Raw genomic sequence first — 16,740 nt, forward strand, 5'->3', positions numbered from 1 at the left:
CCAGACACAAGCAGAAGCAGAAGCAGCAGCAGCAGCACCTTTTGTTTTTTGGCTGCAGCAGCAGCAGCAGCAAGGCCCACAGGGCTGGCTAGCTGGCTAGCCAGCAAGCAGGTAGCAATGAAAGTAGGAATCTTTCTTTTTAACCCTGTAAGGGGGTGGTGCACTGTACCCGAAGATACTGCCATATCGGGTCAATGCATAGGGCGACGGAAGCAAGCTTCGAAATCGGCCCCCGTTCTCAAAAATCCATTTAATATATGGTCCCCAGATAGGGGACGTATCAGATATTAAACTGATAAGAACAGATACTACACTTGATCTTAGCCAAAAGGCCGAGAAGCGATAACCGTGAAAGGGGCGGGCCCAACAAGGTCCCCTTCATGGGCACTATCACTGCTTGCTGTCAGGGAGGCTGCCAGACAATTTTCCATGCACACTCTGGGCTGGGGGGCAGTCAACCACCAGTACACACAGCAGAACCTAAACCCATACCATTATTGCTAAGCAGCAAGACAGGGGCCCATTGCACTCCCACGGGGCCTTTTTAAATGCAATCCATAACCCGGATTTGCCAGGAACCCTTCTTACTCCTCCTACTTGCATGTGACACTGGGCTTAGGATCTGCATAGGAAACACACACACAAGCACACACCTACCTTTGTTGCCTGCAGATGCCTCCTTGGCTGTCCCCAAACGGTATCAAACCAACACCCACGGGAAGCTGTAAGCATAGAGGACATGCCTGCACCCCATTGGACTTACCTGTGTGGGTTAAACCCGGGTTATTTGACAACCTATGGCGGTGATGGTTCTGCTCAGGCAGAGCAGTGCTGATGCTCCTCATAAAGCTGTCGCTGCTGTGAAGGTTCTAGGTGACATCACAAATCCCTATGGTTACATACACAACAAAGCTGGGTTGTTGTTGTTTACACTCTGCAAGGCCTGTGGAAGTGAGTGACATCATAGCACTGTAGTTCTGAGGGTTCTAGATGGATGCAACAATCTCCTGTTGCTTCTATGAAGGCCGTAATAGACGACATCACCAAACAGCTCCATAGTCACATACACAGCAAAGGAGAGATGTTGTTTACACCTAGTGATGTCAGTGGTATTGAGTGACATCACAGCACAGTGCTAAGGCTCCTGGGCCTGGACACAGCAGCGGCTGCAATATCTCAACGGAGAATACGTTTATATATATGTGTGTGTGTGCGCGTATATATATATATATATATATATATATATATATATATATATATTCTCCGCCGAAATCACTTTTAAACCCATTTCCACCTTTTTTTCCCTTCTCTTCCTCTTACTTTTTTTTCACGTTTTTTTACGTTTTTCTCCTTTTCGCCTCTTTTCTGGGCGTATTATTCTTCTTTTTCTTCTTTTTTTTCGTCTAATGCATACCCCATCAGTGCAGCAATGCTTATTCAATACCGCCAGCAGATGGAGACACTGGGGGATAATTTTCTAAGGATTTATACTGATTTTTCCTGTCTGAATTTGTCGCACAGAAAGTTGCAGGCCAAATATGTGTGACATTTCTGCGACTTTAGCTTCTAGAGCATTTTTACAACATTATACATAGGTGCTGAATACATAAAAAGCGACTGTTCAGCGACAGACAAGTCGCATCGGCTGAAAGTAGGCCAGAATGTCAGTCCATGTTGGAGCAGGTTTAGATACAGTCTAAAGCATAGATCTCAAAGTCTGTGCACAGAATTTAGCAAGGGCCTCGCACCTTCTGATGCATCAGGTAGGTGCACAATAGCATAGCCTAACCCTCTGTACTTTGGTCTATATTGATGCGGGACATAGACAGCCAGCTGATGACCAATCCATTAGTGCAATGGATGGCTGGAAGCATTTGTCTTTGCCTTTGCAATACCACAGAAGCAATGCATGGTCAATGTACAGCAATGACACACCTGTGTGAACAGCCAGGAGACCCCCCCCCCCCATGTTATGTTACATAGTTACATAGTTAGTACGGTCGAAAAAAGACATATGTCCATCAAGTTCAACCAGGGAATTAAGGGGTAGGGGTGTGGCGCGATATTGGGGAAGGGATGAGATTTTATATTTCTTCATAAGCATTAATCTTATTTTGTCAATTAGGAACATTCAGCACCCACCCGCTATCAAGGCAGCTGCCTATCATGTCATGCCCTACCTGCACAGGTGTGCTGGCTACTCAAATGATCCAATTAAGGAGGCCATTTAGTCAGCAGCAGCAGAAGTCCTGTGCCTGGACGCTCCAACAGCGGCCAGACACAAGCAGAAGCAGAAGCAGCAGCAGCACCACCTTTTGTTTTTTGGCTGCAGCAGCAGCAGCAGCAAGGCCCACAGGGCTGGCTAGCTGGCTAGCCAGCAAGCAGGTAGCAATGAAAGTAGGAATCTTTCTTTTTAACCCTGTAAGGGGGTGGTGCACTGTACCCGAAGATACTGCCATATCGGGTCAATGCATAGGGCGACGGAAGCAAGCTTCGAAATCGGCCCCCGTTCTCAAAAATCCATTTAATATATGGTCCCCAGATAGGGGACGTATCAGATATTAAACTGATAAGAACAGATACTACACTTGATCTTAGCCAAAAGGCCGAGAAGCGATAACCGTGAAAGGGGCGGGCCCAACAAGGTCCCCTTCATGGGCACTATCACTGCTTGCTGTCAGGGAGGCTGCCAGACAATTTTCCATGCACACTCTGGGCTGGGGGGCAGTCAACCACCAGTACACACAGCAGAACCTAAACCCATACCATTATTGCTAAGCAGCAAGACAGGGGCCCATTGCACTCCCACGGGGCCTTTTTAAATGCAATCCATAACCCGGATTTGCCAGGAACCCTTCTTACTCCTCCTACTTGCATGTGACACTGGGCTTAGGATCTGCATAGGAAACACACACACAAGCACACACCTACCTTTGTTGCCTGCAGATGCCTCCTTGGCTGTCCCCAAACGGTATCAAACCAACACCCACGGGAAGCTGTAAGCATAGAGGACATGCCTGCACCCCATTGGACTTACCTGTGTGGGTTAAACCCGGGTTATTTGACAACCTATGGCGGTGATGGTTCTGCTCAGGCAGAGCAGTGCTGATGCTCCTCATAAAGCTGTCGCTGCTGTGAAGGTTCTAGGTGACATCACAAATCCCTATGGTTACATACACAACAAAGCTGGGTTGTTGTTGTTTACACTCTGCAAGGCCTGTGGAAGTGAGTGACATCATAGCACTGTAGTTCTGAGGGTTCTAGATGGATGCAACAATCTCCTGTTGCTTCTATGAAGGCCATAATAGACGACATCACCAAACAGCTCCATAGTCACATACACAGCAAAGGAGAGATGTTGTTTACACCTAGTGATGTCAGTGGTATTGAGTGACATCACAGCACAGTGCTAAGGCTCCTGGGCCTGGACACAGCAGCGGTGCAATATCTCAACGGAGAATACGTTTATATATATGTGTGTGTGTGCGCGTATATATATATATATATATATATATATATATATATATATATTTCTCCGCCGAAATCACTTTTAAACCCATTTCCACCTTTTTTTCCCTTCTCTTCCTCTTACTTTTTTTTCACGTTTTTTTACGTTTTTCTCCTTTTCGCCTCTTTTCTGGGCGTATTATTCTTCTTTTTCTTCTTTTTTTTCGTCTAATGCATACCCCATCAGTGCAGCAATGCTTATTCAATACCGCCAGCAGATGGAGACACTGGGGGATAATTTTCTAAGGATTTATACTGATTTTTCCTGTCTGAATTTGTCGCACAGAAAGTTGCAGGCCAAATATGTGTGACATTTCTGCGACTTTAGCTTCTAGAGCATTTTTACAACATTATACATAGGTGCTGAATACATAAAAAGCGACTGTTCAGCGACAGACAAGTCGCATCGGCTGAAAGTAGGCCAGAATGTCAGTCCATGTTGGAGCAGGTTTAGATACAGTCTAAAGCATAGATCTCAAAGTCTGTGCACAGAATTTAGCAAGGGCCTCGCACCTTCTGATGCATCAGGTAGGTGCACAATAGCATAGCCTAACCCTCTGTACTTTGGTCTATATTGATGCGGGACATAGACAGCCAGCTGATGACCAATCCATTAGTGCAATGGATGGCTGGAAGCATTTGTCTTTGCCTTTGCAATACCACAGAAGCAATGCATGGTCAATGTACAGCAATGACACACCTGTGTGAACAGCCAGGAGACCCCCCCCCCCCCATGTTATGTTACATAGTTACATAGTTAGTACGGTCGAAAAAAGACATATGTCCATCAAGTTCAACCAGGGAATTAAGGGGTAGGGGTGTGGCGCGATATTGGGGAAGGGATGAGATTTTATATTTCTTCATAAGCATTAATCTTATTTTGTCAATTAGGAACATTCAGCACCCACCCGCTATCAAGGCAGCTGCCTATCATGTCATGCCCTACCTGCACAGGTGTGCTGGCTACTCAAATGATCCAATTAAGGAGGCCATTTAGTCAGCAGCAGCAGAAGTCCTGTGCCTGGACGCTCCAACAGCGGCCAGACACAAGCAGAAGCAGAAGCAGCAGCAGCACCACCTTTTGTTTTTTGGCTGCAGCAGCAGCAGCAGCAGCAGCAAGGCCCACAGGGCTGGCTAGCTGGCTAGCCAGCAAGCAGGTAGCAATGAAAGTAGGAATCTTTCTTTTTAACCCTGTAAGGGGGTGGTGCACTGTACCCGAAGATACTGCCATATCGGGTCAATGCATAGGGCGACGGAAGCAAGCTTCGAAATCGGCCCCCGTTCTCAAAAATCCATTTAATATATGGTCCCCAGATAGGGGACGTATCAGATATTAAACTGATAAGAACAGATACTACACTTGATCTTAGCCAAAAGGCCGAGAAGCGATAACCGTGAAAGGGGCGGGCCCAACAAGGTCCCCTTCATGGGCACTATCACTGCTTGCTGTCAGGGAGGCTGCCAGACAATTTTCCATGCACACTCTGGGCTGGGGGGCAGTCAACCACCAGTACACACAGCAGAACCTAAACCCATACCATTATTGCTAAGCAGCAAGACAGGGGCCCATTGCACTCCCACGGGGCCTTTTTAAATGCAATCCATAACCCGGATTTGCCAGGAACCCTTCTTACTCCTCCTACTTGCATGTGACACTGGGCTTAGGATCTGCATAGGAAACACACACACAAGCACACACCTACCTTTGTTGCCTGCAGATGCCTCCTTGGCTGTCCCCAAACGGTATCAAACCAACACCCACGGGAAGCTGTAAGCATAGAGGACATGCCTGCACCCCATTGGACTTACCTGTGTGGGTTAAACCCGGGTTATTTGACAACCTATGGCGGTGATGGTTCTGCTCAGGCAGAGCAGTGCTGATGCTCCTCATAAAGCTGTCGCTGCTGTGAAGGTTCTAGGTGACATCACAAATCCCTATGGTTACATACACAACAAAGCTGGGTTGTTGTTGTTTACACTCTGCAAGGCCTGTGGAAGTGAGTGACATCATAGCACTGTAGTTCTGAGGGTTCTAGATGGATGCAACAATCTCCTGTTGCTTCTATGAAGGCCATAATAGACGACATCACCAAACAGCTCCATAGTCACATACACAGCAAAGGAGAGATGTTGTTTACACCTAGTGATGTCAGTGGTATTGAGTGACATCACAGCACAGTGCTAAGGCTCCTGGGCCTGGACACAGCAGCGGCTGCAATATCTCAACGGAGAATACGTTTATATATATGTGTGTGTGTGCGCGTATATATATATATATATATATATATATATATATATATATATTTCTCCGCCGAAATCACTTTTAAACCCATTTCCACCTTTTTTTCCCTTCTCTTCCTCTTACTTTTTTTTCACGTTTTTTTACGTTTTTCTCCTTTTCGCCTCTTTTCTGGGCGTATTATTCTTCTTTTTCTTCTTTTTTTTCGTCTAATGCATACCCCATCAGTGCAGCAATGCTTATTCAATACCGCCAGCAGATGGAGACACTGGGGGATAATTTTCTAAGGATTTATACTGATTTTTCCTGTCTGAATTTGTCGCACAGAAAGTTGCAGGCCAAATATGTGTGACATTTCTGCGACTTTAGCTTCTAGAGCATTTTTACAACATTATACATAGGTGCTGAATACATAAAAAGCGACTGTTCAGCGACAGACAAGTCGCATCGGCTGAAAGTAGGCCAGAATGTCAGTCCATGTTGGAGCAGGTTTAGATACAGTCTAAAGCATAGATCTCAAAGTCTGTGCACAGAATTTAGCAAGGGCCTCGCACCTTCTGATGCATCAGGTAGGTGCACAATAGCATAGCCTAACCCTCTGTACTTTGGTCTATATTGATGCGGGACATAGACAGCCAGCTGATGACCAATCCATTAGTGCAATGGATGGCTGGAAGCATTTGTCTTTGCCTTTGCAATACCACAGAAGCAATGCATGGTCAATGTACAGCAATGACACACCTGTGTGAACAGCCAGGAGACCCCCCCCCCCCCATGTTATGTTACATAGTTACATAGTTAGTACGGTCGAAAAAAGACATATGTCCATCAAGTTCAACCAGGGAATTAAGGGGTAGGGGTGTGGCGCGATATTGGGGAAGGGATGAGATTTTATATTTCTTCATAAGCATTAATCTTATTTTGTCAATTAGGAACATTCAGCACCCACCCGCTATCAAGGCAGCTGCCTATCATGTCATGCCCTACCTGCACAGGTGTGCTGGCTACTCAAATGATCCAATTAAGGAGGCCATTTAGTCAGCAGCAGCAGAAGTCCTGTGCCTGGACGCTCCAACAGCGGCCAGACACAAGCAGAAGCAGAAGCAGCAGCAGCACCACCTTTTGTTTTTTGGCTGCAGCAGCAGCAGCAGCAAGGCCCACAGGGCTGGCTAGCTGGCTAGCTAGCCAGCAAGCAGGTAGCAATGAAAGTAGGAATCTTTCTTTTTAACCCTGTAAGGGGGTGGTGCACTGTACCCGAAGATACTGCCATATCGGGTCAATGCATAGGGCGACGGAAGCAAGCTTCGAAATCGGCCCCCGTTCTCAAAAATCCATTTAATATATGGTCCCCAGATAGGGGACGTATCAGATATTAAACTGATAAGAACAGATACTACACTTGATCTTAGCCAAAAGGCCGAGAAGCGATAACCGTGAAAGGGGCGGGCCCAACAAGGTCCCCTTCATGGGCACTATCACTGCTTGCTGTCAGGGAGGCTGCCAGACAATTTTCCATGCACACTCTGGGCTGGGGGGCAGTCAACCACCAGTACACACAGCAGAACCTAAACCCATACCATTATTGCTAAGCAGCAAGACAGGGGCCCATTGCACTCCCACGGGGCCTTTTTAAATGCAATCCATAACCCGGATTTGCCAGGAACCCTTCTTACTCCTCCTACTTGCATGTGACACTGGGCTTAGGATCTGCATAGGAAACACACACACAAGCACACACCTACCTTTGTTGCCTGCAGATGCCTCCTTGGCTGTCCCCAAACGGTATCAAACCAACACCCACGGGAAGCTGTAAGCATAGAGGACATGCCTGCACCCCATTGGACTTACCTGTGTGGGTTAAACCCGGGTTATTTGACAACCTATGGCGGTGATGGTTCTGCTCAGGCAGAGCAGTGCTGATGCTCCTCATAAAGCTGTCGCTGCTGTGAAGGTTCTAGGTGACATCACAAATCCCTATGGTTACATACACAACAAAGCTGGGTTGTTGTTGTTTACACTCTGCAAGGCCTGTGGAAGTGAGTGACATCATAGCACTGTAGTTCTGAGGGTTCTAGATGGATGCAACAATCTCCTGTTGCTTCTATGAAGGCCATAATAGACGACATCACCAAACAGCTCCATAGTCACATACACAGCAAAGGAGAGATGTTGTTTACACCTAGTGATGTCAGTGGTATTGAGTGACATCACAGCACAGTGCTAAGGCTCCTGGGCCTGGACACAGCAGCGGCTGCAATATCTCAACGGAGAATACGTTTATATATATGTGTGTGTGTGCGCGTATATATATATATATATATATATATATATATATATATATTTCTCCGCCGAAATCACTTTTAAACCCATTTCCACCTTTTTTTCCCTTCTCTTCCTCTTACTTTTTTTTCACGTTTTTTTACGTTTTTCTCCTTTTCGCCTCTTTTCTGGGCGTATTATTCTTCTTTTTCTTCTTTTTTTTCGTCTAATGCATACCCCATCAGTGCAGCAATGCTTATTCAATACCGCCAGCAGATGGAGACACTGGGGGATAATTTTCTAAGGATTTATACTGATTTTTCCTGTCTGAATTTGTCGCACAGAAAGTTGCAGGCCAAATATGTGTGACATTTCTGCGACTTTAGCTTCTAGAGCATTTTTACAACATTATACATAGGTGCTGAATACATAAAAAGCGACTGTTCAGCGACAGACAAGTCGCATCGGCTGAAAGTAGGCCAGAATGTCAGTCCATGTTGGAGCAGGTTTAGATACAGTCTAAAGCATAGATCTCAAAGTCTGTGCACAGAATTTAGCAAGGGCCTCGCACCTTCTGATGCATCAGGTAGGTGCACAATAGCATAGCCTAACCCTCTGTACTTTGGTCTATATTGATGCGGGACATAGACAGCCAGCTGATGACCAATCCATTAGTGCAATGGATGGCTGGAAGCATTTGTCTTTGCCTTTGCAATACCACAGAAGCAATGCATGGTCAATGTACAGCAATGACACACCTGTGTGAACAGCCAGGAGACCCCCCCCCCCCCATGTTATGTTACATAGTTACATAGTTAGTACGGTCGAAAAAAGACATATGTCCATCAAGTTCAACCAGGGAATTAAGGGGTAGGGGTGTGGCGCGATATTGGGGAAGGGATGAGATTTTATATTTCTTCATAAGCATTAATCTTATTTTGTCAATTAGGAACATTCAGCACCCACCCGCTATCAAGGCAGCTGCCTATCATGTCATGCCCTACCTGCACAGGTGTGCTGGCTACTCAAATGATCCAATTAAGGAGGCCATTTAGTCAGCAGCAGCAGAAGTCCTGTGCCTGGACGCTCCAACAGCGGCCAGACACAAGCAGAAGCAGAAGCAGCAGCAGCACCACCTTTTGTTTTTTGGCTGCAGCAGCAGCAGCAGCAAGGCCCACAGGGCTGGCTAGCTGGCTAGCTAGCCAGCAAGCAGGTAGCAATGAAAGTAGGAATCTTTCTTTTTAACCCTGTAAGGGGGTGGTGCACTGTACCCGAAGATACTGCCATATCGGGTCAATGCATAGGGCGACGGAAGCAAGCTTCGAAATCGGCCCCCGTTCTCAAAAATCCATTTAATATATGGTCCCCAGATAGGGGACGTATCAGATATTAAACTGATAAGAACAGATACTACACTTGATCTTAGCCAAAAGGCCGAGAAGCGATAACCGTGAAAGGGGCGGGCCCAACAAGGTCCCCTTCATGGGCACTATCACTGCTTGCTGTCAGGGAGGCTGCCAGACAATTTTCCATGCACACTCTGGGCTGGGGGGCAGTCAACCACCAGTACACACAGCAGAACCTAAACCCATACCATTATTGCTAAGCAGCAAGACAGGGGCCCATTGCACTCCCACGGGGCCTTTTTAAATGCAATCCATAACCCGGATTTGCCAGGAACCCTTCTTACTCCTCCTACTTGCATGTGACACTGGGCTTAGGATCTGCATAGGAAACACACACACAAGCACACACCTACCTTTGTTGCCTGCAGATGCCTCCTTGGCTGTCCCCAAACGGTATCAAACCAACACCCACGGGAAGCTGTAAGCATAGAGGACATGCCTGCACCCCATTGGACTTACCTGTGTGGGTTAAACCCGGGTTATTTGACAACCTATGGCGGTGATGGTTCTGCTCAGGCAGAGCAGTGCTGATGCTCCTCATAAAGCTGTCGCTGCTGTGAAGGTTCTAGGTGACATCACAAATCCCTATGGTTACATACACAACAAAGCTGGGTTGTTGTTGTTTACACTCTGCAAGGCCTGTGGAAGTGAGTGACATCATAGCACTGTAGTTCTGAGGGTTCTAGATGGATGCAACAATCTCCTGTTGCTTCTATGAAGGCCATAATAGACGACATCACCAAACAGCTCCATAGTCACATACACAGCAAAGGAGAGATGTTGTTTACACCTAGTGATGTCAGTGGTATTGAGTGACATCACAGCACAGTGCTAAGGCTCCTGGGCCTGGACACAGCAGCGGCTGCAATATCTCAACGGAGAATACGTTTATATGTATGTGTGTGTGTGCGCGTATATATATATATATATATATATATATATATATATATATATATATATTCTCCGCCGAAATCACTTTTAAACCCATTTCCACCTTTTTTTCCCTTCTCTTCCTCTTACTTTTTTTTCACGTTTTTTTACGTTTTTCTCCTTTTCGCCTCTTTTCTGGGCGTATTATTCTTCTTTTTCTTCTTTTTTTTCGTCTAATGCATACCCCATCAGTGCAGCAATGCTTATTCAATACCGCCAGCAGATGGAGACACTGGGGGATAATTTTCTAAGGATTTATACTGATTTTTCCTGTCTGAATTTGTCGCACAGAAAGTTGCAGGCCAAATATGTGTGACATTTCTGCGACTTTAGCTTCTAGAGCATTTTTACAACATTATACATAGGTGCTGAATACATAAAAAGCGACTGTTCAGCGACAGACAAGTCGCATCGGCTGAAAGTAGGCCAGAATGTCAGTCCATGTTGGAGCAGGTTTAGATACAGTCTAAAGCATAGATCTCAAAGTCTGTGCACAGAATTTAGCAAGGGCCTCGCACCTTCTGATGCATCAGGTAGGTGCACAATAGCATAGCCTAACCCTCTGTACTTTGGTCTATATTGATGCGGGACATAGACAGCCAGCTGATGACCAATCCATTAGTGCAATGGATGGCTGGAAGCATTTGTCTTTGCCTTTGCAATACCACAGAAGCAATGCATGGTCAATGTACAGCAATGACACACCTGTGTGAACAGCCAGGAGACCCCCCCCCCCCATGTTATGTTACATAGTTACATAGTTAGTACGGTCGAAAAAAGACATATGTCCATCAAGTTCAACCAGGGAATTAAGGGGTAGGGGTGTGGCGCGATATTGGGGAAGGGATGAGATTTTATATTTCTTCATAAGCATTAATCTTATTTTGTCAATTAGGAACATTCAGCACCCACCCGCTATCAAGGCAGCTGCCTATCATGTCATGCCCTACCTGCACAGGTGTGCTGGCTACTCAAATGATCCAATTAAGGAGGCCATTTAGTCAGCAGCAGCAGAAGTCCTGTGCCTGGACGCTCCAACAGCGGCCAGACACAAGCAGAAGCAGAAGCAGCAGCAGCACCACCTTTTGTTTTTTGGCTGCAGCAGCAGCAGCAGCAAGGCCCACAGGGCTGGCTAGCTGGCTAGCCAGCAAGCAGGTAGCAATGAAAGTAGGAATCTTTCTTTTTAACCCTGTAAGGGGGTGGTGCACTGTACCCGAAGATACTGCCATATCGGGTCAATGCATAGGGCGACGGAAGCAAGCTTCGAAATCGGCCCCCGTTTTCTCAAAAATCCATTTAATATATGGTCCCCAGATAGGGGACGTATCAGATATTAAACTGATAAGAACAGATACTACACTTGATCTTAGCCAAAAGGCCGAGAAGCGATAACCGTGAAAGGGGCGGGCCCAACAAGGTCCCCTTCATGGGCACTATCACTGCTTGCTGTCAGGGAGGCTGCCAGACAATTTTCCATGCACACTCTGGGCTGGGGGGCAGTCAACCACCAGTACACACAGCAGAACCTAAACCCATACCATTATTGCTAAGCAGCAAGACAGGGGCCCATTGCACTCCCACGGGGCCTTTTTAAATGCAATCCATAACCCGGATTTGCCAGGAACCCTTCTTACTCCTCCTACTTGCATGTGACACTGGGCTTAGGATCTGCATAGGAAACACACACACAAGCACACACCTACCTTTGTTGCCTGCAGATGCCTCCTTGGCTGTCCCCAAACGGTATCAAACCAACACCCACGGGAAGCTGTAAGCATAGAGGACATGCCTGCACCCCATTGGACTTACCTGTGTGGGTTAAACCCGGGTTATTTGACAACCTATGGCGGTGATGGTTCTGCTCAGGCAGAGCAGTGCTGATGCTCCTCATAAAGCTGTCGCTGCTGTGAAGGTTCTAGGTGACATCACAAATCCCTTTGGTTACATACACAACAAAGCTGGGTTGTTGTTGTTTACACTCTGCAAGGCCTGTGGAAGTGAGTGACATCATAGCACTGTAGTTCTGAGGGTTCTAGATGGATGCAACAATCTCCTGTTGCTTCTATGAAGGCCATAATAGACGACATCACCAAACAGCTCCATAGTCACATACACAGCAAAGGAGAGATGTTGTTTACACCTAGTGATGTCAGTGGTATTGAGTGACATCACAGCACAGTGCTAAGGCTCCTGGGCCTGGACACAGCAGCGGCTGCAATATCTCAACGGAGAATACGTTTATATATATGTGTGTGTGTGCGCGTATATATATATATATATATATATATATATATATATATCTCCGCCGAAATCACTTTTAAACCCATTTCCACACCTTTTTTTCCCTTCTCTTCCTCTTACTTTTTTTTCACGTTTTTTTACGTTTTTCTCCTTTTCGCCTCTTTTCTGGGCGTATTATTCTTCTTTTTCTTCTTTTTTTTCGTCTAATGCATACCCCATCAGTGCAGCAATGCTTATTCAATACCGCCAGCAGATGGAGACACTGGGGGATAATTTTCTAAGGATTTATACTGATTTTTCCTGTCTGAATTTGTCGCACAGAAAGTTGCAGGCCAAATATGTGTGACATTTCTGCGACTTTAGCTTCTAGAGCATTTTTACAACATTATACATAGGTGCTGAATACATAAAAAGCGACTGTTCAGCGACAGACAAGTCGCATCGGCTGAAAGTAGGCCAGAATGTCAGTCCATGTTGGAGCAGGTTTAGATACAGTCTAAAGCATAGATCTCAAAGTCTGTGCACAGAATTTAGCAAGGGCCTCGCACCTTCTGATGCATCAGGTAGGTGCACAATAGCATAGCCTAACCCTCTGTACTTTGGTCTATATTGATGCGGGACATAGACAGCCAGCTGATGACCAATCCATTAGTGCAATGGATGGCTGGAAGCATTTGTCTTTGCCTTTGCAATACCACAGAAGCAATGCATGGTCAATGTACAGCAATGACACACCTGTGTGAACAGCCAGGAGACCCCCCCCCCCCCCCCATGTTATGTTACATAGTTACATAGTTAGTACGGTCGAAAAAAGACATATGTCCATCAAGTTCAACCAGGGAATTAAGGGGTAGGGGTGTGGCGCGATATTGGGGAAGGGATGAGATTTTATATTTCTTCATAAGCATTAATCTTATTTTGTCAATTAGGAACATTCAGCACCCACCCGCTATCAAGGCAGCTGCCTATCATGTCATGCCCTACCTGCACAGGTGTGCTGGCTACTCAAATGATCCAATTAAGGAGGCCATTTAGTCAGCAGCAGCAGAAGTCCTGTGCCTGGACGCTCCAACAGCGGCCAGACACAAGCAGAAGCAGAAGCAGCAGCAGCACCACCTTTTGTTTTTTGGCTGCAGCAGCAGCAGCAGCAGCAGCAAGGCCCACAGGGCTGGCTAGCTGGCTAGCCAGCAAGCAGGTAGCAATGAAAGTAGGAATCTTTCTTTTTAACCCTGTAAGGGGGTGGTGCACTGTACCCGAAGATACTGCCATATCGGGTCAATGCATAGGGCGACGGAAGCAAGCTTCGAAATCGGCCCCCGTTCTCAAAAATCCATTTAATATATGGTCCCCAGATAGGGGACGTATCAGATATTAAACTGATAAGAACAGATACTACACTTGATCTTAGCCAAAAGGCCGAGAAGCGATAACCGTGAAAGGGGCGGGCCCAACAAGGTCCCCTTCATGGGCACTATCACTGCTTGCTGTCAGGGAGGCTGCCAGACAATTTTCCATGCACACTCTGGGCTGGGGGGCAGTCAACCACCAGTACACACAGCAGAACCTAAACCCATACCATTATTGCTAAGCAGCAAGACAGGGGCCCATTGCACTCCCACGGGGCCTTTTTAAATGCAATCCATAACCCGGATTTGCCAGGAACCCTTCTTACTCCTCCTACTTGCATGTGACACTGGGCTTAGGATCTGCATAGGAAACACACACACAAGCACACACCTACCTTTGTTGCCTGCAGATGCCTCCTTGGCTGTCCCCAAACGGTATCAAACCAACACCCACGGGAAGCTGTAAGCATAGAGGACATGCCTGCACCCCATTGGACTTACCTGTGTGGGTTAAACCCGGGTTATTTGACAACCTATGGCGGTGATGGTTCTGCTCAGGCAGAGCAGTGCTGATGCTCCTCATAAAGCTGTCGCTGCTGTGAAGGTTCTAGGTGACATCACAAATCCCTATGGTTACATACACAACAAAGCTGGGTTGTTGTTGTTTACACTCTGCAAGGCCTGTGGAAGTGAGTGACATCATAGCACTGTAGTTCTGAGGGTTCTAGATGGATGCAACAATCTCCTGTTGCTTCTATGAAGGCCATAATAGACGACATCACCAAACAGCTCCATAGTCACATACACAGCAAAGGAGAGATGTTGTTTACACCTAGTGATGTCAGTGGTATTGAGTGACATCACAGCACAGTGCTAAGGCTCCTGGGCCTGGACACAGCAGCGGCTGCAATATCTCAACGGAGAATACGTTTATATATATGTGTGTGTGTGCGCGTATATATATATATATATATATATATATATATATATATATATATTTCTCCGCCGAAATCACTTTTAAACCCATTTCCACCTTTTTTTCCCTTCTCTTCCTCTTACTTTTTTTTCACGTTTTTTTACGTTTTTCTCCTTTTCGCCTCTTTTCTGGGCGTATTATTCTTCTTTTTCTTCTTTTTTTTCGTCTAATGCATACCCCATCAGTGCAGCAATGCTTATTCAATACCGCCAGCAGATGGAGACACTGGGGGATAATTTTCTAAGGATTTATACTGATTTTTCCTGTCTGAATTTGTCGCACAGAAAGTTGCAGGCCAAATATGTGTGACATTTCTGCGACTTTAGCTTCTAGAGCATTTTTACAACATTATACATAGGTGCTGAATACATAAAAAGCGACTGTTCAGCGACAGACAAGTCGCATCGGCTGAAAGTAGGCCAGAATGTCAGTCCATGTTGGAGCAGGTTTAGATACAGTCTAAAGCATAGATCTCAAAGTCTGTGCACAGAATTTAGCAAGGGCCTCGCACCTTCTGATGCATCAGGTAGGTGCACAATAGCATAGCCTAACCCTCTGTACTTTGGTCTATATTGATGCGGGACATAGACAGCCAGCTGATGACCAATCCATTAGTGCAATGGATGGCTGGAAGCATTTGTCTTTGCCTTTGCAATACCACAGAAGCAATGCATGGTCAATGTACAGCAATGACACACCTGTGTGAACAGCCAGGAGACCCCCCCCCCCCCATGTTATGTTACATAGTTACATAGTTAGTACGGTCGAAAAAAGACATATGTCCATCAAGTTCAACCAGGGAATTAAGGGGTAGGGGTGTGGCGCGATATTGGGGAAGGGATGAGATTTTATATTTCTTCATAAGCATTAATCTTATTTTGTCAATTAGGAACATTCAGCACCCACCCGCTATCAAGGCAGCTGCCTATCATGTCATGCCCTACCTGCACAGGTGTGCTGGCTACTCAAATGATCCAATTAAGGAGGCCATTTAGTCAGCAGCAGCAGAAGTCCTGTGCCTGGACGCTCCAACAGCGGCCAGACACAAGCAGAAGCAGAAGCAGCAGCAGCACCACCTTTTGTTTTTTGGCTGCAGCAGCAGCAGCAGCAAGGCCCACAGGGCTGGCTAGCTGGCTAGCCAGCAAGCAGGTAGCAATGAAAGTAGGAATCTTTCTTTTTAACCCTGTAAGGGGGTGGTGCACTGTACCCGAAGATACTGCCATATCGGGTCAATGCATAGGGCGACGGAAGCAAGCTTCGAAATCGGCCCCCGTTCTCAAAAATCCATTTAATATATGGTCCCCAGATAGGGGACGTATCAGATATTAAACTGATAAGAACAGATACTACACTTGATCTTAGCCAAAAGGCCGAGAAGCGATAACCGTGAAAGGGGCGGGCCCAACAAGGTCCCCTTCATGGGCACTATCACTGCTTGCTGTCAGGGAGGCTGCCAGACAATTTTCCATGCACACTCTGGGCTGGGGGGCAGTCAACCACCAGTACACACAGCAGAACCTAAACCCATACCATTATTGCTAAGCAGCAAGACAGGGGCCCATTGCACTCCCACGGGGCCTTTTTAAATGCAATCCATAACCCGGATTTGCCAGGAACCCTTCTTACTCCTCCTACTTGCATGTGACACTGGGCTTAGGATCTGCATAGGAAACACACACACAAGCACACACCTACCTTTGTTGCCTGCAGATGCCTCCTTGGCTGTCCCCAAACGGTATCAAACCAACACCCACGGGAAGCTGTAAGCATAGAGGACATGCCTGCACCCCATTGGACTTACCTGTGTGGGTTAAACCCGGGTTATTTGACAACCTA

The 16,740-nt window shown here is 46.4% G+C and overlaps 8 non-coding genes across 8 annotated transcripts; all 8 read right to left on the bottom strand.

Annotated features, from left to right (window-relative positions):
* Positions 1-153: 153 nt before the first annotated feature.
* LOC130342900 (U2 spliceosomal RNA) lies at positions 154-344 on the bottom strand. The gene has a single exon (XR_008882360.1). It is a non-coding gene; the product is annotated as a U2 spliceosomal RNA (small nuclear RNA).
* A 2,083-nt stretch (positions 345-2,427) lies between these two features.
* LOC130342901 (U2 spliceosomal RNA) lies at positions 2,428-2,618 on the bottom strand. Its single transcript, XR_008882361.1, has one exon. It is a non-coding gene; the product is annotated as a U2 spliceosomal RNA (small nuclear RNA).
* Positions 2,619-4,706: 2,088 nt separating this feature from the next.
* LOC130342902 (U2 spliceosomal RNA) lies at positions 4,707-4,897 on the bottom strand. Its single transcript, XR_008882362.1, has one exon. It is a non-coding gene; the product is annotated as a U2 spliceosomal RNA (small nuclear RNA).
* A 2,087-nt stretch (positions 4,898-6,984) lies between these two features.
* LOC130342904 (U2 spliceosomal RNA) lies at positions 6,985-7,175 on the bottom strand. The gene has a single exon (XR_008882363.1). It is a non-coding gene; the product is annotated as a U2 spliceosomal RNA (small nuclear RNA).
* A 2,085-nt stretch (positions 7,176-9,260) lies between these two features.
* On the bottom strand, positions 9,261-9,451 carry LOC130342906 (U2 spliceosomal RNA). The gene has a single exon (XR_008882365.1). It is a non-coding gene; the product is annotated as a U2 spliceosomal RNA (small nuclear RNA).
* Positions 9,452-11,538: 2,087 nt separating this feature from the next.
* Positions 11,539-11,731, bottom strand: LOC130342909 (U2 spliceosomal RNA). The gene has a single exon (XR_008882368.1). It is a non-coding gene; the product is annotated as a U2 spliceosomal RNA (small nuclear RNA).
* Positions 11,732-13,819: 2,088 nt separating this feature from the next.
* Positions 13,820-14,010, bottom strand: LOC130342907 (U2 spliceosomal RNA). Its single transcript, XR_008882366.1, has one exon. It is a non-coding gene; the product is annotated as a U2 spliceosomal RNA (small nuclear RNA).
* Positions 14,011-16,095: 2,085 nt separating this feature from the next.
* LOC130342908 (U2 spliceosomal RNA) lies at positions 16,096-16,286 on the bottom strand. The gene has a single exon (XR_008882367.1). It is a non-coding gene; the product is annotated as a U2 spliceosomal RNA (small nuclear RNA).
* Between the last annotated feature and the right edge of the window lie 454 nt (positions 16,287-16,740).

Source organism: Hyla sarda, unplaced genomic scaffold (assembly GCF_029499605.1).
Source record: "Hyla sarda isolate aHylSar1 unplaced genomic scaffold, aHylSar1.hap1 scaffold_660, whole genome shotgun sequence".
NCBI classification, from domain to species: domain Eukaryota; kingdom Metazoa; phylum Chordata; class Amphibia; order Anura; family Hylidae; genus Hyla; species Hyla sarda.